The 13,513-nt window shown below is 36.8% G+C and overlaps 1 long non-coding RNA gene across 5 annotated transcripts in view; it reads right to left on the reverse strand.

Annotated features, from left to right (window-relative positions):
• The window catches only part of LOC109446224 (uncharacterized), a 246,430-nt gene that overhangs the window by 124,536 nt on the left and 108,381 nt on the right, over window positions 1-13,513 (reverse strand). For all 5 annotated transcript variants that reach the window (XR_016020178.1, XR_016020179.1, XR_016020180.1 and 2 more), the window contains one exon: window positions 6,326-6,423. This is a non-coding gene — a long non-coding RNA (uncharacterized LOC109446224). The remainder of the gene's footprint in view (window positions 1-6,325; window positions 6,424-13,513) is intronic.

Here is a 13,513-nt window from a genome sequence, read left to right on the forward strand (position 1 = left end):
AACACAAGTACATACCTCCAATTATCTAACTGCTCTTGGATATGCCACAGATATCTTGACCCTGAACCCATCATCTACCCCCAAATGCCTGATGTCTCCATTTCTTATATCTTCAATGGAACTGCAGAATTAGTCTATCAAGAGTCTGAACCATGAGAGAAAAACATTGCCTCTATTATAACCCACACCTCCAGTCAGTCAAGTCCTACTGAGTTTACCTCTTAAGTATTTTTAGTCTTTCCACCTGTGTACAACACCACTGCCTTCCCTAGTTTTGGCCACTGTCAGCTCTAACCTAGATTCCTTGAAGATCCTCATAACTGGTATGACTCTAGGCTTTTTCTACTTTCTCTACACTTGAGTCAGGATCTCTCAAAACAAACATCCGTAATATATAATAATAGAAAGGGGGGTACAAAAAATGAGATTAGTGCTTATTGAGAAGGAAGATTGAGGAGATTCTTATTTTTTCAAAAACTATCCAGTTATTTTGTGGTAATCATCAGGAGATTCACTGAGTGCTCTTCTCATAACTGCTTGTAAAGTTGAAAACCATGATGATGATGGAGATGATGATAATGAAGATGGAAGAAAAAGATGACTTACAGGTTCTTGACTCATGCAAGCAAAAAATAAATTGGGACATAGTAGGGTTAAACTCATGGAAATCAATTTATCTTTAGGGCTGGCACCAGAATGGGAGAGGAGGTCAGAACAAATCTGTGTCCAAACCTAACAGTGTTTAGGCAGATGTCAACACTATAGGAATCCCGACCTCCTAGCAGGTGACTAGAACAGTAGAAAGGTAGGCAGTCACTGAAATAAGTGACAATAGCATTCTTGTCCTGGGTGTCTGATAGATTTGGAGGAGGAGTAATACCAGTGGGTATTTAAGAAGTAGGTAGAGACATCAGGGTCATAGCAAAGCAGGCTGAGATTTAACGTTGGGCTACACCTAGGGTGTAGGTGGGGACATAGACAACATGTCTAGAATTTAAAAACTAATGCAAAGCTGAGCAAATAGCTCTCTTCAGACACATTGGATAGCAGTTGAATGAAGAAAGAATGGGCCTGGTCTAAATGTAAGGGACCTCAATACCTGCAACTGAATAGAAATGGGGAGAACAGAAACTGATGGGATAACAAATAAATCCACTCTTAAGGACAGTAAATATTTCTTGAAATCCTGTTGCATAAAAGCACTCCAGTGTCTAAACGTATATCAGGCCCTGGGGTAAATACATGTATATCCTCATTGAATTCTTACAACCTTAAACATAACCCTTACTTCCTTGACTTTTCAGGTGTGTTTTTTTTTTTCCCCATCAACCATGCAGATGAGCAATGTGGATTTCGAGTCACATGGCAATAGTAAATCTTGGCATCTGGAAAAATGGCTGGCAATAAGAATGAATGAAAATGTCCACTGAATAGCTGCTATATTGATCAAAAGCCAGTCACAGAGAAAGTAAAACAATACAAAGTCACACCAAAAAATAACTTTAGGCGTTGGTTCCCAAAATGTGGTTCTCAGATCCCTAAGCTTCCGGAGACCCTTTCAGGGGTCTGTAATGTAAAAAATATTTTCATTACAATATCGGTGGTATTTGTTATTTTTTTTATTTTTTATTTTTTTACATTGTGTTGGCATACTGATAGTGCAAAAGCAACATGCTTACAACTTGTGCTTCGGCATGACTCAAGGGCAGTGGCCTCAAACTATGTTGGTAATGATTGCATCTTTACTGCCATGCACTTGCAGTTTTAAAAAAAAAAAAAAAATCCAGTTTTAATGTTTTTGATGAAAGAGTAAAAAAGTAGTAATGTTATTAAATCTCAATCTTTAAGTACATATCTTTTTAATACTGTGTGTGACAAAATGGGAAATATGTATGAAGCACTCCTGCTAAAGTATGATGGTTGTTTCAAGGAAAATCACTTTGTGATCTTTTTGAGTTAGAGCTGAACTGCTATTTTTCATGGAACATGGTTGTCATTTTTAAAAATTGACTGATAGACAAACTATAGATATTCACACTTGGGTATCTGTCAGACATTTTCTCAAAAATAAAGTGATTCTATAGAAACAACTGACAGTTTTTGATACCAATGATAAAATTAGAATGAAAGAAAAAAAAATTAGAATGAAAGTAAAAATTGGGACTTTGGTAAATGTAAATCTGTCACTTTGAGCTTGAAAAGTTTCCTCATAATTAACATGTCTGATGAGATTGGTGGTGACATTAACAAATGTGAGATGTGTATTTTAATATATAACAATACCTATTATATATATATATATATATATATATATATATATATATATATATATACACACACATACACACACGTACATATATATATATATATACATATATATATATACACACACAAAATAATGAAATCTGTCAACATTTTTAATCTCTGCAAAACTCAGTAAACTAATATGTTCCAAAGGATATGTGTTATTTTGCAAAATAAAAAATACAGTCAAAATACAGGACATACCAGTGGATTTTAAAGTAAGGGTATGACTATTCATTGATATGGTTTAAGATTCCACACAGCAACTAACTTTTAAGAAATTACCTATATTGATTTTTGATATAGATTTAGAGAAGAATATCCACAACTATCTGAAAATGCTATTAAAATCCCCCTTCCTTTTGCAACTACATAATTGTGTGAGGACACATTTTTTGCTGTACTTTTTGTTTTCTATTTTTGATTTTTGGTTTGTTTGTTATTGATGATGCAAATATTTTACTCCAAACACAAAGCAATTAACAGACAAAATATCTTAGAAAGAAAATAAAAAATCCATCAACAAGTTCAAACAGAAGTTAAAGGTCTTGGTGACTGGATCTGTGAAAACTCCAGCAATATGACCACTGGGTGGAAAATTCAAGGAGCGAATATATCAGATGTCACTAGATTGAGAACCCAGAAGGCTGGTCAAGGTAACATGGAATGATGAACACAGAAATTGATAAAGCATGTTAGTAAATTGAATTATTAACTATAAAAATTAATGAATAATTGCTTTTGTATTTGTGAGTTTAGTTATAACAAGATACTGGTCAACAAAAACAAAAAGTAAAGCATATAAATGAATAACAAAAGTGTGTAAACACCCTTTTTATATTCAGGAAGAAGCTGTAATTTACATAATTTGGAAAATATGTATATATATATATATATATATATATATATGAATACAAAGAGATTTGCAAAAATATAAACCAATGTCACCCTTCTTACTAATTTTTCAGTTTGGAAAATAGTTATTTTTCATAAGATATGCTACTTGTACATAATAGGTTTATGCTTGTTATTTTAAATGAATCAATTAATAAACTTTTTTTCATTTCTTAGTTTCAACATCTAATATCAATAGATATAATAGCAATATATCTATAACCAACGGGCCAGTTACCTCAGTTGGTTAGAGCGTGGTGCCCTTAACAACAAGGTTGCCAGCTCGATCCCCACAAGGGCCACCTGTGAGCTGCGCCCTCCACAACTAGATTGAAATAACTACTTGACTTGGAGCTGTGGGGTCCTGGAAAGGTATAACCCACATAAACAAAAGCTCTTTGGGGTTGTCAATAACTTTTAAGATTATAAAGGGATGTTAAAGCCAAAAATTTAACAACCACTACGTTACAGCAGTTAAACTCATGAAGGCTAACCAACAAGGCTGGCCACAAGCAGTAGTAGAATGGCTGAACTTAAACATAATGAATAAATTTAAACAAAATGAAGGTAGAAGCCTTAGGAGATATGTTGAAAAATCAAGGATGGTCCTCACAATTATGCAAAGTCTGTACAAAATCGTCTCATCCTCTGGTACTATTCCCTCTACCCCCTCATGTGAAGAAAAGCATCAGTATGGCGCCATTTCCAAGGACAGAGACCACAGATGTACATACGTACCGGGGGTGCCAAAAAATATAGACAAATTTTAAGAGATGTTATCTATGTATTACTTTTTGAAGTTGAATTGAATTACGGTAGCAACGTGTAATCGCAGAAGTCAAATGTGTCATGTATTCATCTTTTGTTATTGGTATATATTGAGTATTACCATTTTAATATAGTTTTCTCCTTTCTTAAAATGTGTATACATTTTTTTGGCACCCTCTGTATATACATACACACACAAACTTCCACTCCTTTCAGGGAAGTCAAAGAATGTGCCAGAGCTCTCTGTTTACATGGGGAGAATGCTCTCTCTCTCCTTTGCAGGCAAAAAATTTCGATTTTGCCAGTGCCACCTGGAAGGTGGGAGAGTGGAAGCTATATGTGAAATAATATAAGAAGTACTGTTTTCAAAGCTGCAGGCCAAGAGTCGACTGGGAAAATGGGAAAAGGACAAATGGAGGCAATGGTCCAAGAGGGTAATATTTCAAAGCACAGAGACGTAAAATATACTTTCTAAATGCAATATACTGTGTAGTGTTCTATGACATTAAATTATAACCTCCTGGAGTAAACGACAGTTACCAAAGTAAGCTAAGGTGATCTTTTTTTGTTTTCCATTTTATTTACATTGTGTGTATAAATAGTATTTCTTGCAGAAAATTTCAGAACTTATAGCAATCTCTCAAACCAGATGGCTAATATTACTTATCACCACTTCAGTTTCATATATTTAAACACTGGGCAGAAAGTTTGAGTGAAGCTACAATAAACCTAAGAAAATAATTCAAGCTAATTGAAGATTAGGCCAATTTATATTCTATTTGGCTGTCTTGTTTTTCAGCTCATGCATATTAACAGGTATGACATGAGTGTGGATTTAGTGAAGCACAAGTCAAAACCTGGGATTTGTGTTGTAACAGTGTGAACTAACAGACTTGCCAAAACTTGTACCAGTTGAAACTCACAGCTCCTTTCTAAGCATATCAAGTATTTGACGTATCTATTTTCAAGCTTCTGCAAAGATATTCCTAGCTTATGAATAATTGTACTTCCCATGCAAGTAAAAATAAAAGATTGCTTTCTTCAGAATAATGGTAACCCATTATAATAACCCAGAAACCTAAGATACCAAAAATCTGACGAGATCATTTATTTGGCCCTCTCCTATTAGGTACCCACATCACTGTAAGGATTGTAAGGATGACCTTAGCAGTCTCTCATTTGCCTCTTAGTTTTCCTATAGGGCTTATTCTTCCGAAGTGCTTGTGTTTCTTTTTGTTTTAGACTGCTTTGCTTTTGGTTTTAACATCCATTTCCATGCTAACTTTCTATGGATTCTAGGTTCCAGTGCTCTTTGGGTATTTGACAGTAAATAGAATATTACATTTTAGAATCCAAGGAAACAAAATTCTTACTGTTTTGTACAATGATTAAGAACAAAGAAACAATTTCCAGATCATTTAAATCTATATACTTTCAGTAGTATTGGGTTCCCCTAGATAAAGCACTCTCATTTTTATTCATATGAATTTCTGAAAGAGACTAAAATATCTCAAAAAGCTTTCTAAGAATGTTATCTTTTACACTCAACTTTAAGCATTCATTGCCAACTACAGAGCTCACAAAGCTTGTTTATAAAAAATAAGCTCTGAATGAATAAGACATATGTATCAAACTATGTATTATTTAGCCACTTAGCCGACATATGTGGGTTTTTTTAAAAAAAAATCTTCCGTGCATTAACTCAGCTGTCTATATCAAAAACAATGAAATGTGAAAAGAAAATATAAAGTTTCATTTGGTGGACCATTATGATTCTACCCAAATGATTCACTGATCAGTGGCCTTCATTTACTTTTCATTTCTGTTCTGATTCTCCCCCACAAATCATTGTTAGCAAAACTTTCTTCTTAAGTTATTTTTCATAAAAACCTTCACACGTTTTATCAGATCATGTCAATTAGTCTCCTGAAGCTCTAAGAGCTGTTATATCTACTAGCAAAAGTCCTTTGTAAATCACCGACACTTTCCCTTTCACCAGCTGAATAACCTCAGGCAGGAGGACATGCGTACGTGATGCGCGGCAACATGTTTATCTGTGAGCTCTTGGCTTCAGAGTCTTGGGGAATTCTGACATGGGAAAATATTCCAAAGTTGTGTTGCTCTCTGGAAGGGGCCCAGTACTAATAGTTTTCAAGGTATTAAAATGTTTCCCATCTGTTATCAAACAATTACTGAGCACTCTTCTTATTCCATCCTGGCTTTTGGCTAGACTCCGGGAATACAAATATGAATAATATAAATAAAATAGAGTCCCTGATCTCAAGAGGCTCATAGTCTAGTAAACAGAGACACATGCAGATAATTCAACATCGGTTGTGAATATTGTGCATTCACTCACATTGAGGCCCTCCAATGCCAGGCACTGTGTTGGTGATAATAGCAGAAGGGAACTCAGGAAAGGCTCTTCATCTAACTGGAGGGTTCCGAGGTGATTTCCTGGAAGAAATAACATTTGAATTGTTGTTACACAGATGAAGACAGGGGCAAGGGCATTCTGGGTAAGTAAAGGACATACTAGTCAAAAGCAGAGTAGTGTGAAATGTCATGGACAACTTACGAATCTATGCTATTTGCTATTTCTAGAACATTAAATGCTAGGATTAGGGAAATGACCAATGCGATTGGAGTTCTGTGAAGGAGAAAGAGCTGGGCTAAAAATTATCAAAAAGCACTCATCTTCTCATGGGCCTTTGATTAAAAGGAACTTAGAAAAACTGAAGCCATTCTTGCAGCAAAGAATTATAAACTCATTAGGCTAACATACGCATAACTATTATACACAATTTGGGTAAGAGCTTCCTTCCAATCATGTGGTACAGACAGAAAAAACGGTTAGATTTATATCACAGAAATAAAGAAGGTTAGCCTGACTGAAGAACTGAATTTTTCACAGACATACAATCCACATACGAGTACAGTGTGTCTAAAGCCACTACCCAGGTCATGAACACCCTGAAAGTGAGTGAAAACAATCTAATCAGTTTAAACCAGATTCCTGCTCACTTTAGGTCCATTATACTCTTCCTAGCTTCTGCAACTTCTAAGACTGGAGATAACCTTTCTATATGTTTCTGTGGGGAGAGTAAGGAGAAGATAGAAGTATTATCCTACGTTGCCCACTTTTTCCTAATCCCTTTTACTTGTCCTTCAAAGGGCTGGAGAAAAATCTCTTCTGTGATGTGAATTGCATACAAACTGTTCACAGTTGACCACATCCGCTGGGCAAGACTTACCAATCCCAAGGAATGTACAAACTCAGGTCCCAAAACACAGGCTGACTGATCATTTTGGCTGTCTAAATTGGGAACTAATTAAATGTTTTAACTGGAAGTCTCTCCTCACTGCAGCAGAACAGAGTCATTTTGAAGCAAACATCTCAATGAAACACTTCTTTGGGAAAATCCAGTTCAACTACAAGAAACAACTGATTCTGGTTGGCAGCACAATCTATTCCTACTTGATTCCCCCCTCCCCACCCACCCAATGCAGACACACAGGCTAAATATCACTTATGCTGAGAAATGTCACCACAGAGAAAGGATGACATTGTATAGCACAGATGTCAAAGTCATCAGAAACAGTTTGTTCTTACCTATGTAGGATTTCAATCCAGCCCACTGGGGCTGATGAAATATTACATAAATTATTTGTGTAAAGAGCTTTTAGAACAGCACTTACACATGCTGGGTATCATTTGAATGAAGTAAGAGTGGGAGGTTAAGCTGTTCATTTCATTTCACTAGTAATTAGATGTTAGTTGAAGCATTTCTCCTGCTTGGCAATCCTTAAAGAGGTATAATAATCTGAGGCAGCTGAGCTCTAATTCTCTGCAAATGAGGAGTCTCCACTTGAACTTAGAGCTCAAGCTTCTTTAGAGAGGCAGCTGGAATTGTTAGATCAGCCTGTGTGGATCTAAGAAGGGAGCCGGACCAGGAACCCGAAAGGCCAGAAAGTGGGAGTTGCCAAGTCTCTTGAGGTGAGAAACCTCCACTTGTACAGCGCAAACTTCTTTAGAAAATCAGAAGCCTTTAGCACCATAATCTCATGTATTACTGAGTATCATCCCACTCAATTGTTTTGGATGCAAAAATTAGTGTTAAACATGAAAACAGCTGCAACAAATACACAAAGACTTCAAGTTGTTTAGCAGCTGCTCTTGGGCAAGAACTGTCTAGAATGGAGATTGTCATCAACGTTGAGTGATTTGAATACTTACTTGGAGTCATGAATTGTGAAAGGTGATGGTGAACAGATATGAAAAAGACACATAAAATAGGGCAGACACATAAAAAGATAACTGTGTTATAGTAAGGTAAATTCCAAGACAGAGATAAGCATAGAATAACATAGAAGCTATCCTAAGGGGCTCAGGGAAGCAATTCTCAAAGGAAATCAGGCCTAAATTAAATTTTGCACAATGAGTAGGAGTTGGCCAGATTAAGAAGGAATGGGATGGGTATTCCAGGTAGAGAGAGCAGAATAACTAAAATAACATTTATGGTTTTACTATAAGTAGTTTGATGTTACTAGATGTAATGCAGGGTCTGGTCCCGCTCTTGGCGGGTAGACACAGAATATGGTGAGGCCAAAAAGGAATAACAATGGAGCCATAGATAGGGGAGTCATACCACTATATTCTCGCTGGCGGCTGGGTTGGAGACACAGGAAGCAGGAGCCACACGACCCGCAATCCACTGTCCACTTCTCTGTCAACCAACCCACCTGCCAGCATAGTCATGGCAGTTATATTAGTGGCTAATGGCTAACCAGTAACAGCTGATGGCCAACCAGCCACAGCAACGGCCATCTGATTACAGCTGATGGCCATCTAATAAGCAAGCCAGCACCTTTCCACGTGAGGCGGAGAGCCTGGAAACTGCTCTCCTGGCTCTGTCCCCATACTAGACTACACATAGAGAAATGTAGGTTGGTAGGTAATAGAAGAGAGAAGTCTATAAAGACAAATATCTGTATTTACTGAATAAAAAAAGAACTCTCTTGAAAATCAGAAAAAACTATTGTGAGGGAGACCCTGCTCGCTACACCATTTGTTATTCGGGGTGGCCTGTGGGGTCTCTGCTCCTGCTCCCCACATAAGAACGCAGGATATGGCTAGGCCAAAAAGGAACACCCACGGAGCCATAGATAGGGGAGTCATACCACTATAGTCTCACTGGAGGCACTATAGTCTCATTGGAGGCTGGATCCACATGACCTACAATCTGTTATCTTCTTCTCTGCCTGCCAACCAAACAACTGACCAACCAAATGCAGCAGCAGAAGTTATATTAATGGTCAATGGCTCACTGGTTATAGCTGATGGCTAACTAGCCACAGCTGATGGCTATCCAATCACAGTTGATGGCCATTTACTACCTGAGACAGCACCTTTCCACGTGAGGCCGAGAACCTGGAAACTGCACTCCTGGCTCTGTCCCCATAAGACCCATTTTAAATATGGTCAAAACACTTTACTACGCACATAACAAAACTGAATATCTGAATATCCAAGAAACTTATGAATATTTGATTGGCTCATTAGTAATCATGGAAATGCAAACAAACTTTTATATTATAATAAGGAACTTGGACTTTCCCTCTGGGTAATGGTAAGCCATTGAATAATTTTAACAGAAAAACAAGGGAAAAAAACAGACAATAAAAAATAGATCCTCAGAGAATCCAGGTATCGATACAGTAGTTTATATGGAAATATAATGGGCCGAGAATAGCCAGAATATTCTTGCAAAAGAAGAATAAAGTTGAAGGACTTACTTAACTAGATATTAAGACTTATTATAAAGTAACAGCAATAAAGACAAAGTATAATGATATAGACAAATAGACCAATGGAAAAGACTAGAGGGTCCAGAAATAAATACACATATACAAATACTATAGTTTTGATTAAGGCGGCACTGCCAAGCAGAGGGCAATATACCATCTCTCAGTAAATGGTGCTGAGTCATCTGGGTATTTGTGTGTGTGTGTGTGTGTGTGTGTGTGTGTGTGTGTGTATGTAAAAACTTGACTCTTATATCACAAGTAAAGATCAATTCTAGGTATATTGTAGAGCTAAATATGAAGGGTGAAACATTAAAGCTTCTAGAAGAAAACAGAAAAGTATTTTTATTATTTGGGGGCAGGCAAAGTTTTCTTAAACAGGACTCATAATGCACTAGTCATCTTAAAGGAAACAACAGATAAACTGGATTACATTAATATTAGAAGCTTCTGTTTATCAAAATATTATTAAGAGTGAAAAGTCATATGTGTGTATATGCATATATATATATCTGCATCCCTATCAATATCTACCTATCCAGTCCACAAAAACATATATTCAGAGTATATAAAACCTCTTAATAAATCAACAAAAAAGACTGTGAGTCAATTTTTTTAAACAAATAGACAAGAAATGTGAATATTTCATTGGTAATCCAAGAAATGCAAAGTAAAACTACAGTGAGAGCCTTAGACATCCACTGGACCAGGTAAACTTCAAGACTGACCATACCAAATGTAGGCAAGGTTGCAGAGCTACTGGCACTCTCAAATACTGATGGTAGGAATATAAATTGGTGCAGTCACTTTGGAGGACTCTTTGGTAGTAACCAGCAAAAGTATACAGAAGTGTACTCTGTGACCTGATAATTTTACTACTAGGTATGTAGTTTCTCAACATAAATGCATAATATCTTCACTAAAATAAATATTCAGGGCATCATTATTTGTAATAGTCCCAGATTAGAAATTACTCAAATGCCTACTAACAGTAGAATGGATAAACAAATTATGATATATTGAATTAAGCAGTAGTAAGAATGAATATTCCTTAAGTATATGCAAGCATATGGATGTATTTCACAAACATAATGTTGGAGGAATAAAGGTATACCAAAAGAAGCATATTCCACATGATGTCACTTCTACAAAATATAAAATATGTTGTTAGAAATCAGGATAGTAATTATCCTTGGGGTAAGTTATGACTAGAAGGTGACACAAAGAGGAAATTTTATGCGTGCTGATAATATTCTGCTTTTCATCTGAATCATGGTTATAGAGATATATTCAGTTGATGAAAATTATTTGCCTGTGCACTTACAATATTTGCACCAGTCTGCATATTCTGTTTATTTTACCTTGATATAAAGGCTAAAAAGCATCTAGAAGAGTCAGGCAGGTAAAGTAAATGAGAGAATCAAGTTGGGTGTAGGAGTACCAACTATACTTCTTGCAATGGCTTGTTCTTAATATTATATGTCAATAAAACTTACATTAAAACATAAAAATATAGAATATACCCTGGACATGAATTGGTAAAGTATATAACATCATTATTTAGAACTAAGAAAAATGTAAGAAACTGGCAGGAAACAAAGGCAGATCTGACATGCTAAAAAGAATACTGCTGGGTTCAAGTACACTGTAATAAATGGTCTCCCATTCATAGTCTCAGAATATCAGCCCAGAGCATTTTTCTGAAGGAAATTTCTGAGCTTTCACCTTTGGGAAATACGCACAGAATAAACTCAAACTTTCACATGTCGGATTTTTCCACAACGTTTTGCAATCTGTTTCAAAATACTGAATATATGTTAGTTTATACCCAAATGATCTTGTTTTCTAGCTGACCTTCAATCTTCACACGCATATATATATGCAAAGTTACCAATACACCCTAGACATTCTGCCGTACAACTGTAGCCTAGAATTCCAAAGTGCTATAAATTTCAGCCTGGTTTGGCCAATTTTTATTCTTAAAAAAAAAAAAAATTAAGGTTTTTGTTTGCTGTTATCCTTTCAGGGAGTCTGTTGACTTTCCTCCAAATTAGCATCTCCATCATGGCTTGTTACTTTCAAGGCCAGTCTATACCACTATTGCTTTTTAGCAGTCTCCAGCATGGTTGAATCTTCAAACGACGCTTCATATAACCATAGATAATTTCTTCACTTTACCTGCTCTTGCATGCCTTCCTGCAGAGCGTGACAGCTGCTTACCCTCTTCTTACATATTCACCCTAAGAGACAGTCGTACTAAGCTAAAGGAGTGACGCAACCAAAAACAATGAATGCCGTTTTTACAGTTCAAGGTTGAGAGTGGCGGTCTCCTTATTTAATTATTTTTTATGTATTATTTATAGTAATTTTGACAAAGCCCTTGCCTACAGCCTTTTCTGAAGTGTAGTAAATCAAGCAATTGCATGGGAACCTTCCTAGAGGTCTTTTCCTTTCAGTGGTTACTTCACATGAAACATTTAGGAAGCAAAAGAGAATGTTAACATACAATCCCACCATTAGCTGAATATTTGGTTCTCTTTGGTTACTGTCACAGAGGATGACACTGAGAAGAGAGGGCAATTAACTAGTGCTAGGGCAGCTCGACTTGGAATGGTCTATGTGGAGCTATAAAGGGAGCCCCATTGCGACCTCTGAAGGCCAACGAGGAGAAAGTTGCTATGTGTCTCATTCATGGGCCGAAGAAAGCACCAGGACTTGGTTACCTAACGATGAGTGTTCAGCAAATGGCAAATACCTCATGAGGTGACAAGACAGCACAGAGTGCCTGAAGCAGGATCCCGGGCTTGTTTAGAGGGTGCCTGCATGTCCTTGGCTCTCCCTCCTCCACCACTGGCATTGTGTCTGTGCTATTGTCCACTTCACTAAAGCAGAACTGAGAGAGCTGAGGTAAGCCATTGACCGAGTGTTTCCTCAGCTCCTGAGGAATGTTTACTGAGGTGTGGTGTTTTTCAAAGCCTTTAATAAGAAGTACACCGTGTCCTCCGTACCTTTATTTTTCTAAATGTGTGGAGAGGACACTCTGTTTTTGCTTTTTGCCAGGATTCCAAAACATTCTTGTCGCTGTGAATTCCATGGCATCCTCTGAAGGTGGACAGCATGGCCAGAGCTCTGTACTGCACTGTTACGTTCAGGTTTTCCAAATAAGAGAAACCTAACTCTATGGACATCCCCAAACGAAGGCCCACCAAAGGTGTAAAATACTTTGAAAAAGGCAAGGTGGATGGGAGGAAAGGTACAATTCATGTTTGTCTTCAGGACTCTTAAGACTGAAACAGGAAAAAAAAATGTTTTATTTAATACCCTTTTCATGTCATTTTGATCCATCCTAAAATTAATGACAATAATTTAGTCAGGCCACAAAAACAGTGTACCAGAAAATATGCTTTAGGTATAATGATGTAATTAATATGTTTTCTTAATGCAAGCACTGAAACTTGACTGAGTTTTACATGATGTATCAACCTCTTTGACACAGATGTTCCCTCCCTGGAGAACAACTAGCCAGATAATGGGGCGTTTACTTTTTATTCTCTGCTGAATAACGCAATATGGAAGTGTGTTTCACCTGGGTGACAAGTGAAATATGAGACAGTAGAGAAGAAAAGGCACTGCAGTTTTGTCTCTGTCAATTGAGAGATGGACGTTTTACAAGAACCTCCAGGGGAAAGTTTCTCAACTAACCTAAGAACAGTTGGCAGGACGTACTAAAATGCTCCCCAAC

Source organism: Rhinolophus sinicus, chromosome 2 (genome assembly GCF_057876585.1).
Source record: "Rhinolophus sinicus isolate RSI-liver-muscle chromosome 2, RSI-T2T, whole genome shotgun sequence".
Lineage (NCBI taxonomy): Eukaryota > Metazoa > Chordata > Mammalia > Chiroptera > Rhinolophidae > Rhinolophus > Rhinolophus sinicus.